The sequence below is a fragment of the Heterocephalus glaber genome, unplaced genomic scaffold (assembly GCF_053883595.1).
Source record: "Heterocephalus glaber isolate CG9 unplaced genomic scaffold, H.glaber_assembly_v1.0 deba00001509, whole genome shotgun sequence".
Taxonomy (NCBI): Eukaryota; Metazoa; Chordata; class Mammalia; order Rodentia; family Bathyergidae; genus Heterocephalus; species Heterocephalus glaber.
In genome coordinates, this window is record NW_028258325.1 from 25,546,458 (window position 1) to 25,565,148 (window position 18,691).

Consider the following 18,691-nt stretch of genomic DNA (forward strand, 5'->3'; position numbering starts at 1 on the left):
TAAAGCTTATTTTCACTCTCTTCATTACAAGTATTTTACAGTAAATTTTATTTACTTATTTTTGCTGAGTTGTTAGATTTTATTGAGCTCTTTTATAAAGGTTTGTGGATATTTGAGGGTTTATATACAGTCAGGGCAAAAGAGAATTACACCTGGTAAAGAGATTATTACTATATTTAACTTATGTTTCAGTGCTTTTTCTAACTCATTTAATTAAAAAGAACAAGGAAATTTTAAAAGGAATCAGTGAAATAATCCAGGAAATAATAATACAGTTTTAGCCAAAAATAACAGTGTATTTCCTAGTCTTCATTATATTTATGGCAAAAAAATAATTCCTTTACATGTTTTGAGCATTTTTGTGAGACCTAAATGCAATTCCTAAGATATGATGGTCTCATTTTGGTCAATCTGAAAATATTGTAGAGCTTATTTATTTAAATTGGATAAATATAGTCATACAGATGTAGTCTCTCCTTATATATGCAGATATATGGTTTAATAAAATAAATATAATATGTAATTATTTCAGACAATTTGGAAGAAGTATAAAGTAGAAAAGTTTAACACGCAGAATCTAACAAATATATAAAACAAAATTCATATTTAGACCCCCCAAAAAACTACTGAAAAATGAAAAATCAACACAAAATGACATTGAATAAAATTGCAGCGACAACTCTGGGATGTGAGTGTTGCTCACACTGGTGTCACTTTGTGGAAAGTTTTCATTTTCCATTCCCTTCCACATTCCTGGAGTGATGAGGTTTTCAACGAAGCAAACTGGGCTTCATGAGGCTCAGAACACGACCTGGAATGCAGGATTTCCCTGCCATAATTTATCAGCCAGAGCAACTCACCAGGCCACAAGGATTCAGCTGATGGGAAACACACTTTGCCTCTTAAGTAGGAAAAACGCTGCCAGAATGCAAAGAAGTGAGTAATTGTAGACATATGTGTGGTTTACCGGAGAAGACTAATTCCCGGTGCTACTTGCTTTTATACAATCCTAAAAAAATGTTCTCTGAAGCTCAATCTCCAAAAGAGATGGGTGAAGAATTATGAAATGTTGATTTTTACAGAAAAAGAGACTACTAAAATTAATCCTATCCACTTCCTAATGTGAAAAGTTTATGAATCAGCAATATCTCTAAAACAGAGGGTTTTTCCCCTGAGTGGTATAGTGGTTGTGAATATTTCATAGACAAATTGAATTGATTTTTCAAATTATAAGTGAGTGTCATGAAATATGAAATAAAATATTTTATTATGAATATATGACAAAGATAATCAATAAATATGAATCCAATATTTATTTGAGGCATCAATTCTAAAGGCTTATTTTGGTGGAGTGCAATAAAATCCATAACAAATGGAGCATTATTTTATCTATCTAAATAGCATTATAAATGCACATGACACTACAATGATCAGTGTTAGACAAATAGCAATTCCTGTTCACAGAAATTATGGGCATATATAAATATTCCTGATGGAAAAGAAGCAAACACATAGTTTAATGCAGGCATATGCATCTGAATTTTTGAACTTTTTTGAAGTTTGCAAAGTTGGAAATATTATGAATAACAACAAACATATTATGAGTTGATAGTAATAAATGACCCATGTGTTTACATATTTTCAATATGATGAAAAATGTCAATCATAAACATAAAACCATATATAATAACTCCTGTATATTATTCGCTTAAGATTCAACAATTACTAACATTCTCTACAATACTTCACCTTTTCACATCTCATTTTCCTCCTTTTTCCTCTATTCTATGATCCATTTGTCTCACCTTCATCTATTTTTATTCTGCTGAAACATTTCAAATGCTTCTCCATCTTACTTCTGAGAAAAAGGACAATAGCTTTACTACATGAGGAAGATAATTTTATTGCAATAATATTGTCTAACATATAGTTCATTTCCAAAATAACCCATTAGTCCTCACAGTTTCCATTAGAATATCTTTCCTCTAATCCAGGATATTCTCAAGAGGTCATAGATTGCGTTTCACTGTCTTTTATCTTTAGCCTTTCTAATCTAAAAAACATACAATACTTTTTTGTTGTATATGATATTGATAGTACTAATGAGTACAGGCCAATGGTTTATGGAATTTCCAACAGCCTAGTTGTACTTGACTGCTATGGTTGAATATATTCACTTTTACATTTTTGAGTAGAAATACTGCAAATGTAATAATTGTATTTGAGTTTGTTTGTTACTAATTACATCATGCCAGAAACATAGAATGCAATTGTTTTCGTTCTTTTTATCATTTGTTGGTGAATGTACCACCTGCGATCTCTCCACAGCAAGAGAAATATTTATTTTCCTTTATAAATAACAAGTCTATTATAAAATGATACTTTCTGCCAGTAAGAATGTTGATTTCCCAATCCTTTGTGTATATTGATTTAAAAATCAATTTCTGATACATCTCAGAATTGTTTATTTATTTATTTATTTTTGGTACCAGGGCTCAAACTCAGGACCTTGTACTTGCAAGGCAGGCACAGTGCCACTGAGCTAAATCCCCAGCCCTAAAAATTGGTAATATATTTGTGGATATAGAAGAATGATTTAAATTTGATTCTATAACAAAACATTCTTTTTTCTTCCTATTTTTTGATAATAACTTGGAACTTTTTGATGATTTTTGTCTCAATATGAAGACTTATCAAAAATTACAATGTATGTTTAAATTAAAAAACATTACATTAAATGACATATTGTCATTATTCTCCCTCAAAATACTCCCCTTTCACTTTGAACACACTTATCACATCTTTCTTACCACTTTCTGAACAGTTCTGGAAGTCTTCGTTTATATCATTACAAGGTGTGATCAAAATTAACATAATGCTGCTGCCTACTGGCATCCACCAGAAAGAGACTCATAAAAACAGTAGTGTATCTTTCTCTGAATTTTTCACTAGATCTAACACCTTGCTATTTCTGGTTTTTCTCCAAAGTCAAAATGTTCATAAAAAGTAAGTGTTTGAATGGACTCGGGATATTGAGGAGCAAGGACAGCACAACTGTAATAATTTTAAAATATTTAAACGTTCACCATAGTTTTGAATCATCTTTATTTCTTTGGATCCTTAAATTGTACAGAATTTGCATTGGGAACTATATCCTTTAGGGATGGCCTCACTTGCATTGGAGCCTTTCCTTCTCGCAATCTTGAAAAGGATATTTGTGGCCAGCTTTTTGCCCCTGTTTGTCGTAGATCCAGCCGTTTCTTCATGGGTTATTGTTAATTGTTTTTCACCTTTTCATGACAGATGGGTTAGATTTGGAGTGAATTAGCTTTTATTTTTCAAAATAAGTATATTTACTGTTGGTCCAAAACATATGTGGTTCAAATATTGTACTTAACTAAAACAAGTCCACGATGTTCATTCTCCTCCACACATTTTAGAGCCACCAGTGACCATATGAAAAAAATACACTTGCTCTTAGCCAAAGGCCAAGAAGCAATATACATAAGTATATGGGTGAAATATAAATCTTTAGTATTTAATTCTGTATTGAAAAATTTATTTCAGAATAAAATACAAATAATTAAATAGATGAATTTGAATGCTATGTTTTAAAATGGAACATATTCAGCTCAGTTCTAAGAAATAAATCATATATTGTGAGTTATGTAATACTTTGTTCTCAAAAGTAATTCCACAGTATTTAAATTGAATTACATTTCTGCTTGTGTTTTCCTTAAATTCAGGGAGTAGATGCCCTAATTTCTCATGTTATATAAGAAAGTTCAATATTTATTAGCAAATCAACAGTAAGGAAGCTATCACCTATTAGCTTGAGCAATGACCTGAAAAGCAAAATTAAACGTAGATCATTCCCCATTGCATTCATTTATAACCTGCACTTATTGACATTACTGAAGGAATTTGTTCCATTCTTTTTTATCATTCCTGAAATACCTGAAAAGGTATATTCATTATTTTAAAAGACCTAGAGCAGGATTTTTATATTCACGAATGTGGACATCAGAAGTCTAAGGCTTACTCAGCCATAACACGTCAAACCACACGGAAGACTAGCTCGAACAACTCTTAATTGACAGAAATGAGCCTTTAGAAACCCACTTTTGGGTCATATTTCAAAAAAAAGCATCTTTTACCCTATGATCATGTCAAAGAAAAGTTGCACCAGCTGGAGTTAAGCAATTAAGGGAGAATGTAGTCAAAGCTGTTTTCATGGGGATGGAGACTGTTACAACAGTGCAGAGTCATGGTCCTCAAGTCCACTGGTGCAAACTGTTTTTTGAAGCACTGGGTGAGCTATGGGAAAAGCAATGGCAGATGCTAATGGAGAAGTTAGTAAATGACATTAGCCCATCTCTTTTGGTAACTGGCCACAGGAAAACTAGGATCCCATCTTCCCAGAGGTGGAGGCACCATTTTCCTAGATGATTACATTTCAAAGGGATGGCTGCACTTTCTTGAGACAGATTTTTCAGAGCTCTAAAAGCAGCTAGAGATTTTTTTTAAATTTGCATCTCAAAGGGTAGAGAAAGAATATACAATTTCAAGCTTTATAAACTAAATAAGAAAAAAGTTGGTAATGAGCATATAATCAGGAATTAAATTAGTCTGAAATTTAAATTAGTTAAACTGTGGGTATTAAATCTATCTATTAATTGATGTTTATCAAACACTGGTTACAAAAAAATAGTACTTGGTAGTGATTTATTTGAGAACATATCATTCAATCAATATTAGACAATAAAAATAAACACTATCAAGACTTTTTTTCATTTAGAGAGGTATTTTATCTTTCAAGTAGTTTTTCTTTTTCTTTTTTTTTTTTGAGCATTCATTGTAAATTTATTTATTTTTTCTTAAATTCTTTTATTGGTACGTTTTAGGTATACAACACATTTACATTTCTCATTGGGAACTTGTACCTTTACATGATGCATCTTGGTTCTTATTTTTTCCCCATTCCTAGCCCTCCCTTCACCCTCTCCACTCCTCCCTATTTACAATGACTTTACTTCCATTTTTTCCATTTCTCATAATTTTCCTTTCCCTTCTTTCCTTTCCCCTGCCCCTCTGACTACCCCTACCCCTTTGGACTTTTTCTTCCTATTTTGCATGATTGATTATTCATTCTAATCATTGGTACATTTTAGGTATACAATATAATGACATTCATCATTGGAAATTTGCACCTCTACATAATCGCTTTTGGTTTTTATTTTTCACCCTTGCCCAGCTCTCACTTCAACTACTCCATTCCTCCCTATTTACAAAGATTTTGTTCCTATTTTTCCATTTTCTCATATTAATTCCACTCCCTTGTTTCCTTTCTCCTAGCCCTCCCACTTCCTTCCACTTTGCCTCTTTTCTTCCTATTTCACATTACCTATTATAGATTTTAGTCCTTATTTACACATTCAGTTTCTCACACCAAAGAAACTATTTGGTATTTCTACATGTGTGTCCTACTTATTTCACTTAAGAGTATGGCTTCAATGCGCATCCACTTAGTTATAAATGTCTCTAATTGTTCATTTATTATGGCTGAGTAGTACTCCATTTTAATAAAAACTGATGTTTTCTTTATCCAGTCTCTAGTTGATGGGCATTTGGGCTGTTTCCAAGTTTTAGGTATTATAAACTGTGCTGCTATGCACATGGGTGCACATATATCATTGTGGTATGATTCTTTTAATTCTTTGGGGAAGATCCCCAGCAGTGGAATAGTGGGGTCAAATGGGACTTCCAGTCCTAGTTCTTTGAGGCATCTCCATACTGATTTGCAGAGTGGTTGCTCCAGTCTACACTCCCACCAGCAGTGGAGCAGGGTTCCTCTTTCCCCACAGCAACACCAGCATTTGTTATTGGTTGATTTCTTGATAGCAGCCATTCAATCTAGAGTGAGGTGGAATCTCGGCATTGTTTTCATTTGAATCACTCGAATGACCAGTGATGTTGAACATTTTTTTCATTTATTTATTGGCTATTTCTACTTCTTTGTCTGAGAAATGTCTTTTCATTTCAGATGCCCATTTTTGGATTCCATCTTTAAATTTGGGAGGTCTGATCTTTTTAAGTTCTTTATAGATTCTAGATAGTAGACCTTTGTCTGAGGAAAAGCAGGTGAAGATATTTTTGCACATTGTGGGTTGTCTCTTCACACTGCTGGTGGTTTCTCTTGCAGTGTAGAAACTGTTTAATAAGAAGAGATCCTACTTGTTGATTGTTTGTGCTAGTTTATGAGCAACTGAGGTTTTGTTCATAAAATCTTTTCCTACACCGATGTCTTCAAGAGTTCTACCTAACCTCTGTTCCAACTGGTTCACAGTTTCTATTTTAACATTTAGATCTTTAATCCATTTTGATTTTAGTTTAGTGCATGGTGAGAGATATAGGTCTAGTTTTAATCTTTGGCAAGTTGAAGCCCAATTTTTCCAGCACCATTTATTAAAGAGGCTATCTTTCCTCCAGTGAGGGTGTTTGGCTCCTTTATCAAAGATGAGATGGCTGAGTGTGTCTGGTGTTGTTTCTGCATCTTCTAATGTGTTCCACTGGTGCTCAGGTCTATTTCTTTGCCATTACCATGCTGTTTTTATCACAGTAGCTTTGTAGTATAGTTGTAGATTGGGGATTGCGATACCCCTGCCATGTCTCTGTTGCCTAGAATTGCTTTTTGCTATTCTGGGTCTCTTCTTGTTCCAAATGAATTTGTGGATTGTTTCTCAAGGTCTGTGAAGTATGCTGCTGGGTTCTCAACTGGAATTGCATTGAATCAATGTAGCAGTTTTGGAAGTATGGCCATTTTCACTATATTAATCCTTTCCAACCAGGAGGAGGGGATGTCTGTCCATTTTCTGATATCATCTTCAATTTCTCTTTTCAAAGTGCTATAGTTTTCAGAGAAAAGGTATTTGATTTCTTTCCTTAGGTTGATTTCTAGGTATTTCAATTTTTTGGATGCTATTATGAAAGGAGTTGTTTGCCCTATTTCTCTCTCAGTGAGTCTGTCATTGGTGTAGAGGAAAGATATTGATTTGTGTGTGTTGACCTTGCAAGCAGCTACTTGACTGAATTTGGTTATTAAGTCTAGAAGACTTTTGGTGGAATTCTTGGGGTCTTCTTATATAGAGTATCATGTCATCTGCAAATAATGACTATTTGACTTCTTCATTTCCTATCTTTACTCCTTTTATTTCTTTCTCTTGTCTAATTGCTGTGGCTAATGTTTCCAGAGCTATATTGAACAAGAGTGGTGATGGTGGACATCCTTGTCTTGTTCCTGATTTTAGTGTGAAGGATTTCAGTTTTTGACCATTTAGTATGATATTGGCTGTTGGTTTTTCATAGATGGCTTTTATCAGTTTGAGGTAGAGACCTTCTATTCCAATTTTTTGTAGGGTTTTTATCATAAATGCATGTTGGATTTTGTCAAATGCTTTCTCTGCATCCAGGGAGATAATCATATGGTTTTTGTCCTTCAATCTATTGGTATAGTGTATTACTTTGATTGATTTGTGTATGATGAACCATCCCTGAATTCCTGGGATGAATCCCACTTGATCAGGGTGTATGATCTTCTTGATGATCTTCTGCATTCTGTTTTCCATTATCTTATTAAGGATTTTTGCATCTATGTTCATTAGTGAGATTGGCCTAAAGTTCTGCTTTTTGGTTGGGTCTTTCTGTGCTTTGGGGATCAAGGTGATGCTTGCTTCCAGGAATGAATTTGGGAGTATTGCTTCCCTTTCAATTTCATTTAAGAGTTTAAACAGTAGTGGCAGTAGTTCCTCTCTAAATGTCTTGTAGAATTCAGCAGTGAAGCCATGAGGGCCCGGGCTTTTCTTAGTTGATAAGTTTTTAATTACATTTTCAATTTCATTCGTTTATATTGGATTGTTTAGAAATTTTAGGTTTTCTTCATTCAATTTTGGTAATTCATATGTATCTAGGAATCTGTCTATTTCTTCTGTGTTGTCCACCTTATTGGCATATAGGTTCTGGAAGTAGGTATTGATAATCCTCTGGATTTCTGCTGGGTCTGTTGTAATTTCACCCTTTTCATTCCTAATTGCATGGATTTGGGCCTTTTCTTTCATTTTTATAATAAGTTTGGGTAAGGGTTTGTCAATGTTTTAAGAACCAACTCTTGGCTTCATTGATTTTTTTGTATCATTCTCTTAGTCTCTATTGCATTGATTTCTCCTCTGATCTTTATAATTTCCTCCCTTGTATGAGCTCTGGGATTGTCCTGCTCTTCTTTTTCTAGAAGCTTGAGGTGCAGCATCAAGTTGTTTAATTGCGCTCATTCTATTATCCTAATATGCATATTCACTGCTATGAATTTCCCTCGTAAGACTGCTTTCATTGTGTCCCATAGATTCTAATATGTTGTATTGTCATTGTCATTTAATTGAAGGAACTGTCTGATTTCTTCTTTATTTTCCTCTATGACTCATTGATTTTTCAGAAGTGTGTTGTTCAGTTTTCATATATTTATGTATATTTTCCAGTTTCTTTTGCTATGGGTCTCCAATTTCATTGCACTATGGTCTGATAATATACAGGGGATAAATTCAATTCCTTTGCACTTACTTAAACATGTCCTATGTGTGAGTATGTGGTCTATTTTGGAGAATGACCCATGTGCAGCTGAGAAGAATGTGTATTCTGATTTTGTGGGGTGGAAGACTCTATAAACATGTGATAAGTTCATTTGTTCAAGAGTTCGATTGAGTTCTACTATTTCATTACTTTTTTTTTTCTAGTTGATCTATTTGTGAGAGTGGGGTGTTGAGATCCCTCACTACAATTGTATCAGTGCATTTAACTTTTCATGTCTGTTAGTATTTGTTTTATATAGTTAGGGGCACTAGATATTTATATAGTTTGGTGCATTGATATTTATGATTGTCATCTCTTCCTCTTGGATTCTTCCCTTTACAAGGATGTATTGTCCTTCTTCATTTCTCTTAATCAGTGTTGGTTTGAAATCTACTTGATCTGCAAAGAGGATAGCTACTCCTGCTTTTTTTCAGGTTCCTGTCACATGGAGTATTGTTTTCCACCCTTTCACTTTCAGTTTATGAGTTTCCCTTTGAATTAAGTGTGTTTCTTGTATGCAGCATATTGTTGGATTTTGCCTCTTGACCCATTCTGCCAGTCTATTTCTTTTGGTGAATTGAGACCATTAACATTGAGGGTTATAACTGAAACATATTGACTTGTCATTGCCATGACTTTTTCTTTTTGTTGTGTTCTCCCCCTTTACATTTAATTTCTTGTCATACCAGATGGGTTCATTCTGTTTTGCTTCCTGGGGTTGTGATCCTCAATGTCTTTTCCTAGGCTATTGTGTAAAATTCTTTGGAGTGCTGGTTTGGTATTCACGAAGTTCCTAAGGTGCTCTTTGTCATGAAAGTATCTTATTTCTCCATCAATTTTGAAAGATAGTTTTGCAGGGTACATCAATCTGGGTTGGAGGCTGTTTTCTTTTGGGCTTGGAATATGTCACTCCAAGCTCTTTTTGCCTTGAGCATTTGGGTTGAGAAGTCTGCTGTGATTCTGATGGGCTTTCCTTTGTATGTGATTTGTTTCTTTTCTCTAACTGCTTGTAGAACTTTGTTCTTCTGTTGAGTTTCTGTAATCTTAACAATTATATGCCTATGTGTAGATTTTTTTCATCAAGGCTATTTGGAGTCCTATATGCCTCACTTATCTGCATGTCAAGTTCTTTTCTCCTGCATGGAAAGTTTTCTGCCATTACTTTTGTGAACAGTTTTTTTTATGCCATCTGCACTCTCTCCTGTTTCTTCATTGACTCCAATCAGTCTTATGTTATTCTTCTTTGCATTGTCTAGCAGGTGCTGGATTGATTTCTCATGTTCCCTTATAATTTTGAAACAATTTTTCTTTTCCTGGTCAGTAATTGCAATCTTATCTTCTATATCTGAAATTCTGTCCTCAAATTGGCTCATTCTGCTGTGTAGACTTTCAATGGAGTTTTTCATCTCCTGGAAATCTATTTGCATCTGTTTTATGGACTCCATTTGTTTCCTATGTTGGGACTCCATCATGTTCCTCAGCTCCTCTCTAGATTTATTAATCATGTCTTGCACTAAGAGCACAATTCTTCCTCTTATCTGGGAAATTATTTCTGATTTCATTTTTTCCAGATCCCCTTTAGTTCCCAGTTCAGTGGGTCCAGGTGGTTGAGTATCAGAGTGTTCCATCTCATTTCCCTTTGGGTTGCTGTAGGTGATCTGGAAGTCTGGTTTTGAGACTTATTTATGTGTTTTCTCATTTCAACTGGGAGGGCAAAGTGTGCTGTTGGCCCCTACATGGCTCACCTCCTCTGAGCTGGGAGAGGTGGGACAGGGGCTAGGAGTGGCGGTAAGGATGGTGGCCCAGAAGCCCCTTCCTATGGCCTGGGGGCAGCAGGAGTGATGGTGGCTGGGAAGCCCCTTCCTCTGTACCAGGAGCAGTGGGATGGTGGCTCAGAAGCTCCTACCTCTCGGCCGGGAGCAGCGGGACAGACTCTCAAGTAGTTTTTCTTAAAGTTAGCTAGACCTCAAAATTTTAGCTGTGACTTTATTTTCTTTGATAGATTCACAATTTATAAATCTATCTTAAAGAAACATACCTTAGCAATTTAAAATATTCCATAGTTGATCTCCGAAATAAAGTACATGCATGGTGAGAGAGGGTGTCAAAAGAGGCCTCAAATAAATAAATATCAAATTATATATCAGATCTGTTTCTTTCCATAGTATCAATTCTAAAATTTCATTGTATTATTTTGAAGTGTATTCACTACTCTATTTGTCAGATATTGTGATTCTGAAACACATTTATGGGAAATCAAGATGGAGCTTGACATACCGAACAGTTTAATACTGCAAGGCTTTATCAGAAATATTATCTCCCAGGGCCGGGGATTTAGTTCTGTTGGTTTCCCTGCCTGCTGCACAAGTGAAAGGACCCGAGTTTGATCCCTGGTACCAAAAAAAAAAAAAAAAAAAGAAAAAAGAAATATTGTCTCCCATTAAGCATATTTCAGCAAAAAGTGATTTTTAAAAATGCACCAAGCATTAATACAAGGTGACATCTATGACAATAAATTAGAAGTGAATGGAACATTCAATGAAATTAAAATCTGGTGTTTGCAAAGTTAATCAGATTAAAAATTTATGATAAATTTCAACTTTATTTTTAGATATAAAGAACTAGATTAAGTGGAGGATCTGTAATTTTTTTTTTTTTTCTTACTGGGGATCAAACTTGGGACCTTGTGCTTGCAAGGCAGGTTCCGAAACCACTGAGCTAAATCCTCAGACCCTGATCTATAGCTTTTTTACAAGAAAATATAAAAGAAGTAATATTTTAAGTACTACAGAGAAGCTGTGAGTATTATCTACATCAAATAAATGAAAATTTGAAGCTAGGGAATCTTTAAATTCATCAAAACAAGTATGTATTATTCCTCTATATTGAATGTTTATCTCTCTATGTTACCTTGAAAAGTGAATGTCATTTCCTTAAAGCTTTCAAATAACTTGGGTATCCTGATATACTAATGAAAACATTTTATTGAAATAAAATATATGAATGAAATGTTTCACTTCATAAAATGCATTTTAATAAAATATAAATTAGCTTTGAAAATCAAAACTCACTCTAAAAGCAAGAGAGGAAAGTACAAACAAATGCAGTCCTCTCATGAACACATTTTAGTAGAAGTAATTATCCTTAATATTTCCATTTTGATTGTGAAGGTAAACTTCCAAATATCAAAATTTCTTCCTAAGAAAATCTGCTGGTATAAGAAGAAAAGAAGAGTTTTAAATGCATAACCAATTTTTACAGGAACTGGAAACACTGAAGTTGGCAAAATCCCCATGCATGTGTAAAACAAGCAAAGCTTCCAATTAAAATGTTATAAGTTGGTACTAAATCTAACCAACAATATGAAACCTCAAGTAATACAAAAGTTGTCACTTTTTTTTAAAAGGTGGTAGACAATGTTTCATTAAAAAAGATATTTTTCTAAAATTACTGCCCTAAAATCAAAATAATTCAAAACTATAAACAATGAAGAAATTAAGTGTACAGAACTAAAATATACTCAGCATATTCCATTTACTTAATTAAATTATTAAATAATTAAATAAATTATAAGAAAATAATCTTAGATTTATTGAAATTTATGACCACTATAATTATATAATTATTTATATGATTACAGATATTAAGGTAAAATAATGCTAGCTTAGAAAATTGTTTCTTGTGTGAAAAATATTACATTTTCATGTATCTAAAAATTATTAAATTTTTTTTGGTATTTATTGAATTTCACAAGTTTGTTTTAATAATTCTAGAGATAGTAATCTGAAGTTTTTCTGCTTATAAAAGTGATGTTCTTACTCAACAGAATTTAGGTGGAGAGAACAAAATAAAGAGAAGTAGAAAAAATGAAAACCTATAATTTTTTTTTTTTTTAAGAAAAACTGCTTCGAGACACAAAACTACTTAATTTTACAGTACCTTTCTCCTTTCCAGGAAACTCAGGGCAAAATATTTCTAAGGGCTTAAAAGTGCAATAAGCCGATTAATTGGGCCCACACTTTTCACTTGTAAACTGAGTTGTCTTTCCTTAGACTTTCACCCTCAGGGAATCAGTATGACCAAATGGGAAGCACATCTCTAAATTTTGAAGATATACAAGTGGGGGCCAGGGATTTAGCTCAGTGGTCTGCCACCTGCCTCTCAAGAGCAGGGTCCTGGGTTTGATCCCTGATACAAAAAAACAAAAAAAATATGCAAAAGGTTTTCATTCAAACTTAACCAGTCAAATAGGAAGCCTAGCAGACAGAAGAAAGACACATCCTAGACTGCCATCTTGAGAACACCCCCAAGACCACATTAAATGCCCAACCCTAGATGATTGTGTGTCTTTTTCTTGGGGGCCTACACTCTATTAAGTATGTACTTTTAAAATACTGCCTTAAAACTCCTTCTATTGCCTCTCACTGATTTGCATGATGGGTGTAGGAAAACCCATAATCTACCTTGTGATGTTCCTACCTCGTCTTTGTGGAAACTGCTCATGCCTCCTCTGTTGACAGAATCACCTAAATGAAACTTATAACACTGACAATGCCTAATCGGAAGTTGAATTTCTCCTTCGGTCTGGTAATGTCAGTATCAAATGTGGAATATTTTATCATCCAAGAGATGTTTTGAACTCTCCACAAATTCCTTAATATAATAAAGTTATCAGTATTTTGGAAAACCTTCTGCTTAGATAATATATGTTAATAGTCAGTGGCCTTCAAACTTATCTTCCTTTTTACAAGATAACAAGAATAGTGGTCATGATCAGACAAGAATGTTAAGAATAATTATAAAGGAAGTGATTTCATAGTGAAGGCTTGGCATGAATAAGATTATGTTTAATCTGAGTGGGAAAAGGTGACATTTCTTCATTATAACATGCATGCTTACATTTCCCCTTTCCAATTTTTATCTTTTAAAGAACAAATTTATTTCAATAGGAAAAAAAACCATATCTTCCTGGTATATTTTATCTGAGCTTTTTCTACATGTTGAGGAATTATCACAGGGAAGGTCACACTTTCTGTGCAGAGGTGAATCATTTTGAAGTGTTTTTAACATGTTCAATGGAGGTCAATGACTGTGTGTGTTTCAAGTAAAATATTTCTGTGAATAATATATTTATCTCAGACTTATTAAAGGCAATAATTTCATTCTTCTCTATCACTATTTTAAATGTATATAGTTTTAATATTTTATAATTTTTAAATTCCACTGGATTAAAATATTATTAACATTCAAAAAACCTCTACTATAACCAAATTATTTACTCTCCTATATAGTTCCTAGAAATATTGCTGAAAAAAGAAAAAGAATGAAAGAATGATAAGATCCCTGTGGTCGACAGACCAATGAAGTGACCTGCTTGAAGTCCACATCCAAATCCCCAGGACCTATGAATTTGCTAACTTGGTTGGTAAATGAGGCTTTGCATGTATGATTAAGGGACATTATCAAATATGAGTCAATCAAATTATAATTTTTTAATCTTCTTAAGAGAAAAATATTCTAGAGTATATGGGTAGCTCCAGTATACTCATAGAATTTTAATAATAGAGAGGTAGAACAACCAGAGTCAAAGAAAAGGTGGAGGAACAGAAAAAGGTCAGAGAGGCAAGGTCAGGTTAACTGTTGTAGATGGCCCCTAGAAACTAGAAAAGGTAAGGAAATTATTATCACTAAGAGCCTCCAGAAAAGACACAGGTCTGCTGACATCTTCCTTTTAGGACTTCTGAAGTCCAGAATTGTAAAGAAAATGTGTGTTGTTCTAAGGAACCATCCTGTGGTAATTTAAAACAGCAGACAATGATAATGGTAATAATAACAATCATAGTGTCTATCATGACAGGGTTGATATTAGTGACCAAGTATGTAACAAAGTGATGAATAAGTGAGTTATGTGTAGGATGAAAGATGATTAGATATACTCTTGTAGGGGGCTTATCTCTTAAGTTATGTTTACCTTGTTACTTGGAATAAAGAAAACAGAACTTAACAAACTGTGAGGGAAGCAGTAATGTAATCATAGGGATTTCAAAAAGATCTAAATTCATTTCTCTTTTCCAAAAAATATAGACAACAAGGTTGGAGTATATTTAAAGAGAAGAAATCATAAAACAAGGTTAAAGTATGGCAGCGGCTCACCACACTGAAGTATACCAGCCATAGTAAAGACTTCTTAGTTTATTTTAAATGTAATAAAGACCTATGATTACTTTAATTTTGATACTGATATCTAATTTAAATATTTAAGGATGCAATCTTTGCACCGTGTCATGATCAGGGTAGATGAACACAGAAGAAAGGGCACCTAGACTAGGGACCATTTAAACACTAGGGAAAATACTGGTATCTCCATGGAGGTACACCGCATGGGTTAGATTTGCAGGTAGATTAAAAGGGAAGGCAGGAGTGAGAGGTAAGAGGCACAACTCACAGGTTAGTGATGAGAGCTGTGGAGTGCACACTGGATTTCTATACTAAAACAGTGAAAGTGCAAAGAATGATTTAGAAGAAATGGGCTAACAAGGAAAATGTGATTTGCATGTATTGCATTTGACTATTATTAGAGACTCTTGGTGAGACATATGCTGAACAGCAGAATATAGACATGTACTAGTCTAATTAAGGGGCAGGTTTGAATAGGAGATAAAAATATAAATGTCTGTATATTGTAGATGAAAGTAAAGTTTAATACACTATGGGATATTATGTGTACTAAGATATGAACTTTGCCTTTATTTTTTCTCTGAGTGATAAAAGAAACCATTAGCAAATTTCAAGTAGCAAAGTAATATGATGTGAATTATCTTTTGAATACTATGTTGACAAGTGAAGTGTAGAAAATAGAACTTGGGAGAATAGTCAGGAGAACAGTTGACAGTGCCAGTCATTGACTGTCCTACTATAGATAGTAACAGGCAGAAGAGAAGGCCTCCCATTGGGAGGCACAGACACCTACAGAGACAATTTTCATTTTTTGAAAGAGATAATCTTGTGTGATGAGTTTGATTTTGGACACAGGAAGTTTGAGAAAACCACCGGACATGCTAATAAGACATTAAAGAGATTGAAGGATATGATCCTGACTACAGACATGGTGACCAGGTCAGAGATCTGTATTTGAGAATCACCAGCTCATCAATTTTTAAGGTCATGAAATATACTATGATAAATCCAAGAGAATGAGCAGTGTTTGAAAGGAGAATCAAGTACTAGCTGTGGATCAATTAATTACTCACAGACTGAAGAAATAACAGCAAATGAACTAAGAAGAAAGAGTGGACAGAATGCTATGGGTAAAAACAGTGCTCCAGTCACTTTATAGTCTGAAGATATATATATATATGTATAATCTATATATAAATATATATATTTGGGGGGGGTACCAGGGATCAAACTCAGGTCCTTCTGCTTGTGAGGCAGGCACCGGAAACACTGAGCTACATCCCTGGCCATGAAGACATTTTTGAGAGTAGGAACCAAATCTATTGATCATTAAATTGCTTTTTCTGAAAATTGTACAGGTATCTTAAATGTCTTAAACCACTTCATTACATTTTAGTGCAAATTTGCAAGTTTTCTAGTTTAGTGAATGTCACTATGTCTTCCTAGATATTCCAGTCAGAAATCTGTGAATCTTTCTTTTATTTGCCTTTTCCTTAACTTCCCAATCCAGTGAGCTTACTGTGCTTCCTACTTCTGTAATACCTCTTCTTCCCACCGGAGAATCCATTATGTGATTGAATAAGATATCTTTCTTATTTGTTTGCCATTCATCTTTCATCTTTTGAAGTTACTGTTTTTCATTTATTTATATATAACTCTCAGGCACAGGACACCTTGACTTCACTGTATAACCTTCAGAGCAGTATTTTTTGTTTGTTTCTGTTTTTTAGTATTTGCTCAATGTATTCTTTTTCTCTCCTTTGTCTTCAGAAATTTTACCAATATTCTCCCTATTCAATGGACCTTATTATTTTCTAGAAAAAGATTATGTTGAATTTTGAAAGTATATTATCATAAATCCCGGCTTACTATTCTGGTTTTATCTCTTTTTTTGGTAAATCATATTACAGTGATACATGCATACCCATGTTTATATTAGCACAATTCATAATAGCCAAATCTTGGAAGTGGCCCATATGTCCGTCAACAGATGAATTGATAAAAAAAAGTGGTATTTACATCCAATGGAGTACTACACTGCCATAAAGAGAAATTTGTAGGAAAATGGATATACCTTGAGACCACAATGTGAAGGGAAATAAATCAGACACACAAGCTTAAATGTCACATGGTTTCTCTTATATGAGAAATCCAGAGTAAAAATAAAGAGCAAAATAAAACTTAGACAATAGGAAGTAGGGAGCTAGATCATTCTCAAGTGATTTTATCTCTTGCCAATTTCTTACATTATCCAGAAAACATTATGAAGTAATTTGTAATACCCTAAATGTACCATGCTGTATTCAATTTATATGTTTAGCATATAAAATTCCTACTGTATGGAGAGATCAATTCTTTTTACTCCTGTTTTAAGACTTATTTTAAACATTGAGTTCATAACAAATTTCTAAACCTTATATTAAAATTTAAATTCTCTTCTACTCCTATGTATCACTAATTTTACATTTTGTATCTTTTAAAAAAATTTTATTTATTTTTATTAAATTCTTTTATTGGTACATTTTAGGTATTCAATACTTTTACATTCATCATTGGGTGCTTGTACCTGTACATGATGTATCTTGGTTCTTTTTTTTCCCCCATTCCCTGACCTCCCTTCATTCCCTCCACCCTTCCCTATCTACACAGACTTTGTTTCCATTTTTTCCTTTTCTTATAATTTTTCCTTTCCCTTCTTTCCTTTCCCCTTCCCCTCGCACTTCCCTTACCCCTTTGGAACTTTTCTTCCTATTTCAAATTATCAATTATTCATTTTAATGATTAAAATTAACATTTTGTATCTCTTTAATTTTCAGTTTATTAACATGAACATTTTATTTAGGACTCTGATTTATATATTTACTACTGAGTTGTATTTTGTTTTTAACATCTTTAATTGATTGACCTCGGCCTTCATAAAAACAGTATATTATTCATAACTCCATTTATCTGTAATTCTTTTTTTCTTTTCTTTCTTTTTCTTTATTTATGGTGCTGAGGTTTGAACCCAGAGCCTCTCATATGCTAGAAAGGTGCTTAGTTATTGAGCTACAGTCTAGCCTCTTTTATTTGTTTCATTTTCTCAAATTGATTTCATTGAAGGACATATAATGGTATTTCAACTTCAAAGGACCTGTTTAAGTGTGTTTTCAGGGGATGAGCATGTTATTTAGCAATACAGTACTTGCCTAGTATCCACAAAGTTCTGAGTTTCGAGTGAGTTGTTGAGAAAGTCAAGAATTTCTCAGCATGTACTTTAAATTCACTTGAATTAAATTGGAATAAAATTGGAAATTATGATTTTATATGTATATGTACATATATTTACTGGACTTCCATATGCAATGTATATATTCATACTCTGTTTCTTTTAAGACTAATATTGAAATTCCAGGATGCTGGTATTTAGGATGCTAAAGTGTTTGCGATTTTTAAAAATATATATATATGTCAGCAGTATACATGTGTGTGTATATATATACATATTTATATTTATATGTATGTTTATAAATTTATTTCAGTTTTTATTTTAGCATATTACATTTGTTATAATCAGGAATTTATATACTTTTAGTGTAATCAGCATTCAATAAAAAACTCTACATTTCAGAGAATAGTATTATACATATTTCAACTATTTTTACCATCAAAACCTTTTTTTTTTTTGGTACCTGGGATTGAACTTGGGACCTTGTGCTTGTGAGGCAGGTACCACTGAGCGAAATCCCCAGCTCTGCCACCAAAACATTTTTAATTCTTTTTATCAATATCAGTTTTAAGTTGTGACATCAACGGCTTACTAATTATCAAAACAAATTTTTAGAAATGAGCTGTCATTGTTAAAATTATTGGTGTTCAGTGCATGTTGATTGGTGAAATTATATTAGAGATCTTT